Below are 8,899 nucleotides of genomic sequence, written 5' to 3'. Positions count from 1 at the left end.
GTGGGCTGGCTGGCCTGGTGGCCAGCTGGGTGATACGTCTCCAACATATTTTAATTTATGAAGTATTCATGCCATGTTTGCAATAATTTTATATGATTTTGATACGATTTGATTAGAACTAACTAGGTCTGACGCTGTTTTCAGCAGAACTACTATGGTGTCGTTTTTAGTGCGGAAATAAACGATCTTGGAATGGGCTGAAAATTTACGGAGATTTTTTAGGACCAAAAGAGACCCCCGAAGCACCGGAGCTAGGCCAGGAAGTGACCGAGGAGGCCACAAGCCTAGGGGCGCGCCCTACCCCCAGGGCACGCGCCGGTGGCTTGTGGGCCCCTCGGGCACTCCCTTGACGTGAGACCAACGCCAAAAATTCTTATAAATACCCAAACCCCCGAAAAGAACCCTAATTGAGAAGTTCCGCCACCGCAAGCCTCTCTAGCCACGAAAAACCAATCGTGACCCTGTTCTGGCACCCCGCCGGAGGGGAAAATCATCACCGGAGGCCATCTTCATCACCCCGATGGCCACCATGATGAGGAGGGAGTAGTTCAGCCTTGGGGCTGAGGGTATGTACCAGTAGATATGTGTTTGATCTCTCTCTCTCTCTCGTGTTCTTGATTTGGCATGATCTTGATGTACCACGAGCTTTATTATTATAACTAGATCATATGGTGTTCTTCCCTCTCTACCTTCTTGTGATGAATTGATTCTTGCTCTTTGAGGTTTCGTTATGTTGGATTAAGTATTGGATTTGAGAACACTTGATGTATGTCTTGCGATGGGCTATCTGTGGTGACATAGGGATGTTCTATTGATTCACTTGATGTATATTTTGGTACTCAACTCACGGATTCCCGAGGTGACATTGGGGTAATCTATGCATAGGGGTTGATAACCCACAAGTATAGGGGATCATAACAGTTTTCGAGGGTAGAGTATTCAACCCAAATTTATAGATTCGACACAAGGGGAGCCAAAGAATATTTGAAGGTATTAGCAGCTGAGTTGTCAATTCAACCACACCTGGAGATTAATTATCTGCAACAAAGTGATCAGTAGCAAAGTAGTTTGATAGTTTTGATAATAGTAACATTAGCAACAATAACGGTAACAGTGATAGCAGTGATTTTGTAGCAAGTGCAATAGTAACAGCAGCAGTAGTGACTTAGGAAGAACAATATAAGATAAATTTGTAGGCATTGGATCGGTGACTTGTTGGATGATATTCATCATGAGACAATTATAACCTAGGGCGATACGACACTAGCTCTAGTTCATCAATATAATGTAGGCATGTATTCCGTAAATAGTCGTACGTGCTTATGGAAAGAACTTGCATGACATCTTTTGTCCTACCCTCCCATGGCAGCGGGGTCCTATTTGAAAATAAGGGATATTAGGGCCTCCTTTTAATAGAGAACCGGAACAAAGCATTAACACATAGTGAATACATGAACTCCTCAAACTACGGTCATCATCGGGAGTGGTCCCGACTATTGTCACTCTGGGGTTGCCGGATCATAACACGTAGTAGGTGACTATAACTTGCAAGATCGAATCTAAAACATGGATATAATGATGATAACATAAACGGTTCAGATCTGAGTTGATGACACCTGCACTACTAAGAAAAGGCCTACTAATGGCGCACCTAATTTGGCCATTAATGGCGCATTAGTGGTGCGCCATTAGTGCCATGCCATTAGTATATTTTACTAATGGCGCACCCCCTGGTGCGCCATTAGTATCTGATCTACTAATGGCGCACCTCTGATGCGCCATTAGTGTATACATAAGTGCGCCATTAGTATGCCTCCCAGGGGCCATGTATACCCAGGTGCTCTGGCATACTAATGGCGCACAGCAACAAGATGCGCCATTAGTAACCTCGGCATACTAATGGCGCACTGTTTAGTGATGCGCCATTAGTATTCTTTGTCATACTAATGGCGCACTGTGATGTGATGCGCCATTAGTATGAATATTAGGTTTTTTTATTTTTTATTTTCTGTTTTTTGCACATGTTACAAAATGTATAATTGGACAAAATATAGACAGCACACATCAACAACAGATTCATCGAATACAATAGAAGATTAGTCTTTGAATACAATTCATCATATTAGTCTCCGAATACAATTCATCATATTAGTCTCCGAATTGAAAAGACCGAACAAAGATAGAACATTATATTACAAGTCTCGAGACCGCGAGTAGCGAGTTTGTCTTCACATTACAAGTCGATATCGATCATCTAAACTACCATCACATAGAAGAGAGCTGCGGTCATCACGATGAGCATCATCACAATGAAACTCGTCTTCATCCGGTTCCTCCAACGCTCCCTCCCCTCTCCCGCTAGTTAGCGGGCGTATCTAGATTCGGCCTTGGCCCTAGTGGTGTACCCTTTGTAACTGTTACCGCTGAATCGGTGAACCTGTCTCCGACACTCCTCCCAGTCGTCGTAAGCTCTGGGAACCTTACCCTTGTACACGACATACGTCGGCATCGCTATGCACTAGCCAAACGAAACGTTAGTACCAATTCACAAACAATACGTAAGCAATATATAAGTATGCAACAGAACGATCGGAAGAGAAAAGCAAGACATTAATAGCATCGATTACATCTAAGTTGAACGACTCTCGAAACCAAAGAGACATACTACAAGTTCATTAAAGTTTAATTACAACATGAGCCAATCGATGTTTCAGAACTAGACACAGCATCACTGCTTTCGACTCGACTCAAGGGACCGGAGCGTGGATGAAGCCGTCGTCTATCATGGGAGTCATGAAATAACGGTCGTTGTCAGCCTGCATTTGTAGCATTGTGTCGATGTCACTGTTGGACGGTTGATTGTTGAGGTAGAACTGCCCCGAGGTACGAAGGACATCTTGATGGATGATTTCCGCAAACTCCGACTGGATGCGAAAGAAGTCTTGTCGGAGGTCTGCGTCCTGGATTGCCGAAACGCTCTTTGCCCAATCTTTGAGTTTACTCGGTAGCAGAAGTTGATGATGGTCCCGTACGATCGCCTGCATGTGATGGATGGCGTAGTAGGCACCCTTCTGACCGCCAGGCGGCTGCTTGACGCAGCAGAATGTCGTATTGTGGGAGAACACATGCTTGCCGTAGTTACGAATAGGCTTGGTGAAGGTGCCTCCAGATTTGGCATAGCTGGGGAGAACATCATCAAGAACCTTCTTGACATTTGTGTAGTCTACGTTCGACTGACGGTCCGGGTCGAAATACGTGGCCATGGAATATTTGGGGCTTAGGAGGATGAGCGTGCAATGTGTGTCACTGCAGAAAACACGGAATATTAAAAGAAAAACGATTGAAATCTAAGAATTCATATGTTACGGGCCGGTTGAGGGGAGGACTTACTCGGGAAAGTAAGGCACGAGGAAGTTATCCTTATCTTGGTTTGCCAGAATGACGCCTTCGAGGTAAGAACTCGCGACTTGCCGGTCCCCAGCGCTGCCCAAGATCTTGGCACGCATGTAGAAGGGGTCGACTATCACGATGTCCGGGGTCTTGTCGGGAATGATCCGCATCTCCATACTCAGCGAAAATAGCCGAACGAAGGTGTAGTGCAGCGGATGAAGGTTCAACATAGCGTGGATGTCATCAAAACGCAGGACGATCGTACGCCCGATGGAGTTATCCACAAAGCCCTTGCCCTCTGGCACCTTGGCCGCAAAAACCGGGTATGCCACATCCTTCTCTCTGAGACGCCGCTTCTCCAAAGAAAGAACACTGTCATGCAGACTCCGCTTAGCATCGGTTGCAGCATTGAGCATATTTGTCGGTAGCATCGCCCTACCCGCCACATGCACCCTCCTCGAGATATCCTTAGGTGAAGGTGGCCCGTCCTGAGCACGGATCATACTGGGTGCCGGCTGGCTCGCACCCTTCTTAATCTTTCTTTTGCGTGCCTTCTTCTTCTCCTGTAATGGGACCGAGTTCTGCTCACAGACCGCCTTCTTGAGTGTGTTGGGGCTGATAATATTTCGCACCTCGCCTATCTGAGGCTAGGTGAAGTCGGCAGCTGGAGGCGTCTCCTGAGAGCTGAACGCGAGACGGCGCCTATTGCAACTTGGCTTCTCCGCGGTACCAGCTAGATCGCACACGTCTTTTGTTGGGTTGGGTTCTTGAGAAGGAGGCCCCATGAAGTCGCAATCGTACCCATGATCGGCAAAGTACTGATCGACGTTGCCAAATGTATCATCGTCGTCGTCGTCGTCGTTCTGATCCTGTGCCATATGCATGTTTGGATCCAGTGGCATAGGGATGTCCGGCACCATTGCGGCGGTCTTGCCATGGGGCCGACTTGGCGCCGGCACGACTGGCGGTGTTGTCTTTGGGGTGGTGTCCCCCGCCCCCAAACGAATCTGGCTCTTCGGCCAAAGCAGGGGCCAGCTCAGGCAGGCGCTGAGGGTCATCACGTCATCATCGTCGGCCCCGACGGGTCGAATCGGAGGTAACAACTCGTCGCAGCCTGGCAGCACCCAAACCAGTTGAACCCTAAACAAGTTGGCTGGCATCTGGGTACCGTGGAACAAGGGGTTGCCCGGTTGAACGATTTTGCCCTTGGCGACATCGACCAACTTGTTGTTCACGAAGTGGAGGAGAGTGCACGGAACGTCGGCGGCGCCCTGCGAAAACATGTAGGGCGTCAGGGATGCCCAGTCAAAGGCAAGGAGATGAAGTCCTCGGCCGAGAGAGGCTTAATTAGTTACCGTGATGATGGCGTCGAGCTCGGCTAATGTCGAGGCACCGCCAACGGCGGGCGTGCAGTTGACGGAGGGGCCGCTTGTTGCAGAGGTGCTAGTCGGCGTACACCCGGGTGCATTAAGCTCCCGTGCCGGCGTCGGAGACACCAATGCCGCCTCCGCCGGAGGCACCAATGGCCCCGCCATCGCATTATGCGAGTTGCTGGCCGTGAAACTAGGAATCGGGGGCGGCCCCTGTTGGCCGCCCGCAATCCACGCACTCAACCCCGAGATCAAGGTAGGCAGAATGGCAGTGATCGTCGCTCCGAGTCGTTGTTCCACTTGCTCTTGGACAATCTCCGGAATCCGCGCCACCTGTGCCTTGAGTTCTTGAACCTCTCGCGCTTGGCTTTTCAAGCTGGTCTTTTTCTCCTTCCGCACACCAGCGATATAGTATGACCCTCATTTTGTCGACAAGCCTTTGCCGGCCACACGACCAACTGACATCGGCTTACTGAGCTTATCCTTGTTCTTCATTACATTCAACGCCCTATTTAGAGTGGTGTCCCAAGGGTTGCTCTTAGTCGACCCTGCGCTACTGCTTTCAGTCGCCTGCGGAAGGAATGTGAACCATTTAGAAATTTGGCTTCATTAATTAGAATGCAACCATATGGAGCTAATTACGCGGGGGTGTATTCCTTACCAGAACAAGCTCAAGCTTCCTGGTCTTCGGATCCGTGGTAAGCTCCTTTGTTTTCGGGTCCTTCTTGTACCGGGCCCTGACAAAGTTCCTGGTCTGCTTGTCACCGTATTTATCGAAGAGGGGCGGTAGGCCTTGCTCGGCACGGTCCGCCTCTTCCTTGTCCCATATAGGCTCCGCCACTCTGTAACCGCCGGGACCGAGTGTGTGTTCCCCTATGTTCAGCTCCCGCATTTGTTTCGCCCAGTCACTTGATTGGGAGTTTGCGGTGCTCGAGCAATTGATCTTGAAGTCGTTGTAGTCATCTTCGGTGATCGAAGAATTTTTCTCCTTGATCTTCTGATAACTCTCACCTTTCTCGATCATTCTCTTCACATTGCTTTTCCAAGTAGACAGGGCCTTGCTCATCTTCGTGAGGGCAGCATTGTTCACTTTATTCCCTTTGAGGCTTGTGTTTGCAAATTCAGCAGGGAACTTGTATCGTTCGTGCAGCTTCGTGAAGAGGAGGTTGCGCAAATTCCCTTGGTCAGGATGCCTCAGGTTCTCGATGTTGATCAAGACGGTGCTCTGGAGAATGCACCCGAGCTGAAGCGAGTACCCCTTGACTATTCGTTCGGGCGCCGTTGGATTCCCGTTGGAGTCCACTTCAGTAACTTCCTCCTTGAGGGTGAGGAGCACGATCGGGCGCCGGTCCTTCCGTTGCCTCTTCGGTTGGCTGCCATCTGTGCGTGCGCCGCCATCATCAGTGGTGGCATCCTCGGCGGCACCATCAGTGGCGGCATCAGTGGGGTCATCCTCGGCGGTACCATCAGTGGTCTCAGGATTGGTGGGGAAGGCAGCATCCTCATACAACTGAGGTTGGTCCTCCATCTCCTGGGACAGCTCCCAGAATGCCTTGCCGCCCAAACCCCCGGCCTCATCGTTGTTGGCCATGTTTCTCTCTAAATAGGAACAAAGTTTGGTCAAAAAGTTGGTTATTGTTTAGGGTTTGTCGACACCGAGGCATCCTAAAAGCTAAGCTTTTATCATTGAGGTTTTTTCGACGTCGAGGTACCCTAAAAGCCTAAGCTTTCATCATTAGTCACAAGTACCCCATATGTCCTATTTTTTGCAAAGTCATGCTAAAATTCACGGAAAATTTCAGCATGACCTTTGCTAAAAATAGGACATATGGAGTACCCGAATTTGCTGGAACGGAAGTTAATCGACATTCCAGCAAACTCAAGGGCCTCTCGGGTGGACAAGGCAAAAAAAGCCTCCATCACAACAAAGCAAATCATTGCATGGGCATACAGATGCTGAAGTAAGAACGCCAGAAGTAGCATTCACAAAATTAAGAGCAAAGTCTATCTTGCAAACCACAAAATTAAGAGCAAATTAAGAGTAATTTTTTTTTCAATTTTCATTGATGTTTCAAATTAGATGCAGAGCAATTGCAAGTTAGCAAGTCCAGCCATCATGCTACTAGCTATTAAGCAGACATGCTGTGGGAAGTATTTCTGGTTTGACTGTTTAGCAGGCACATTATGCAAAGAGTCTGGAATATTTTTTTAATATGCCATCTTACTCTCCCTAGTCTTGAATAATATTTGCATTCATTCGGTTACAACTAGATTCAGATGGATAAGCTCTGCTGGGAACTTGAGTTGCAGCAAAACACTCAGTTTTTTTTGTCTTGCTCAAAACCTCTGCCCAGTCAATAGAAATATAGAATTTGAGCTCAGTTTCACTCGTGACATAGACGGTATGCAGGCATGTTAACTTGCTCATGAACCAGTTATTAGTCCTGTTTAACATGTGATCAACGTGGTGCACAGGGCACAGCTAAATGTTGTTAAAGAAGAATGCTACGAACTATGGTATGAAAATGATACCCTTTGCCCTGCTAAATCTATCTACTTGTGTTTTTCCAGTAGGTGGTTGTTTGTTGGTTCGAGTATCTAGCCCAGTTATACCATTTGCATAGTTATATCTACCGACTACAAATTGTTAAGCTATGTCGTAAATAGATCTAAAGAAAGGAAGAATCATAGAACCAATTCAATGGCAGTACACATAATAAAGATAGATACCTCCATAAATAGAACATATCAAAGTTGTGGTCGACTCACCAACTGGTGGAGGATGCAGTGACAAGCACGGAAAGGGGATCACTGCGCCGCTGCTGGAAGCTGAGTCGTTGGGAGCAAGAATCCTAGTAACCAACCAAATCAGACAATATAAAAAATCAGTGCCAAACATAAGGAGGCATCTCTACATATTCATGACATCCACACATCATGATCTGGTTGGAAAAGAGCCATCCGGATCTGGCAGGGCATCATTGAATTATATGCGGAAAGCGACAAGTAGTACACAGGCCTCAATTGGCTAACCCTGCTTAACTGGTCAACCTGAACTAGATTCTCTTGTCGGTACCCCATCCACAGAACGGTTTAATCCAACTTAAACGGTCGTCCTTACGAAATTCCTTTGTCGGTATTCCATCCAGACAAAATGCTATAAATTATAATCCCTTTCCTATATATGCGGCGCATCCAACCCCGGCAAATTATGATGCCAACAATCTCATAAAGCTAAGTAGCGTGCATGAGTGAAGAACTGTGACTTTCCAAACATCAGAACAACATCGATTACAATTTACATCTATAGTACAACAGGAAGCTAAAAAACGCATTAGTACACCAGCACTCGAACAGCGCTTGATAGAAGCAAATTTCTCCCTAGGATGATCATCTCCTCTTCTGATTGAGCAAACTGGGCAGAACTAGAACAGCCCCCAACACAAATGTTGTAACCGAATCCAGTACCCAGCTAGCTTCTGCGGGAAAAAAACTTGGCAAAGGAAACCTTGAGCGGCATGGCCGTGAGTGAGATCTGCGGCTGCTGCGGGGGAGAGGACGTGGCGTGCGTGCACCTGCTTGATGTCGCGGAAGAGCTGGTCGGTGTGGCGGCCGTGGAGGGAGTTGATGGCGCGACCGAAGAGGTGGAGGTAGACGACGAGCGCGACCCCGGCGGCGGCGTTGGGGCGTCGGGGCGGCGTCGGGTGGGGCAGTGGCGTCGAGGAAGGGGATGGAGGGCGAGGGAGAGAGGTGGGCCGCGCCGGGGAGGAACTATGGATGGGGGCGGCACAATACTAATGGCGCACCACCCCTCGGTGCGCCATAAGTACATCCACACTAATTACGCACCTCACCCTGGTGCGCCATTAGTAATTTTTTTTCTGCTCGAGCCAACAGGTTATATTCCACCTGACCTGATCCACATCAACTCCCTCTACTAGCTCAACTGGTCAGCAGCCAGTTCTCACACCAGGAGGTCCTGGGTTCGATTCCCAGGCTCCACAATTTTTTTCATTTAAAATGCTTTTTGATACTTATTTGTGTTTAAATATGTTCAAACTTGTTTAAATCATAATAGTAATATTTTTTTATAAGACAGTAATAATTTTTTAAAAAATATCATCAAACAGTAATGCCGG

The sequence above is a fragment of the Triticum dicoccoides genome, chromosome 2B, assembly GCF_002162155.2.
Source record: "Triticum dicoccoides isolate Atlit2015 ecotype Zavitan chromosome 2B, WEW_v2.0, whole genome shotgun sequence".
In the NCBI taxonomy this organism is placed as follows: domain Eukaryota; kingdom Viridiplantae; phylum Streptophyta; class Magnoliopsida; order Poales; family Poaceae; genus Triticum; species Triticum dicoccoides.
The sequence above is the reverse complement of the archived record's forward strand: the minus strand, read 5'-3'. Positions refer to the sequence as shown.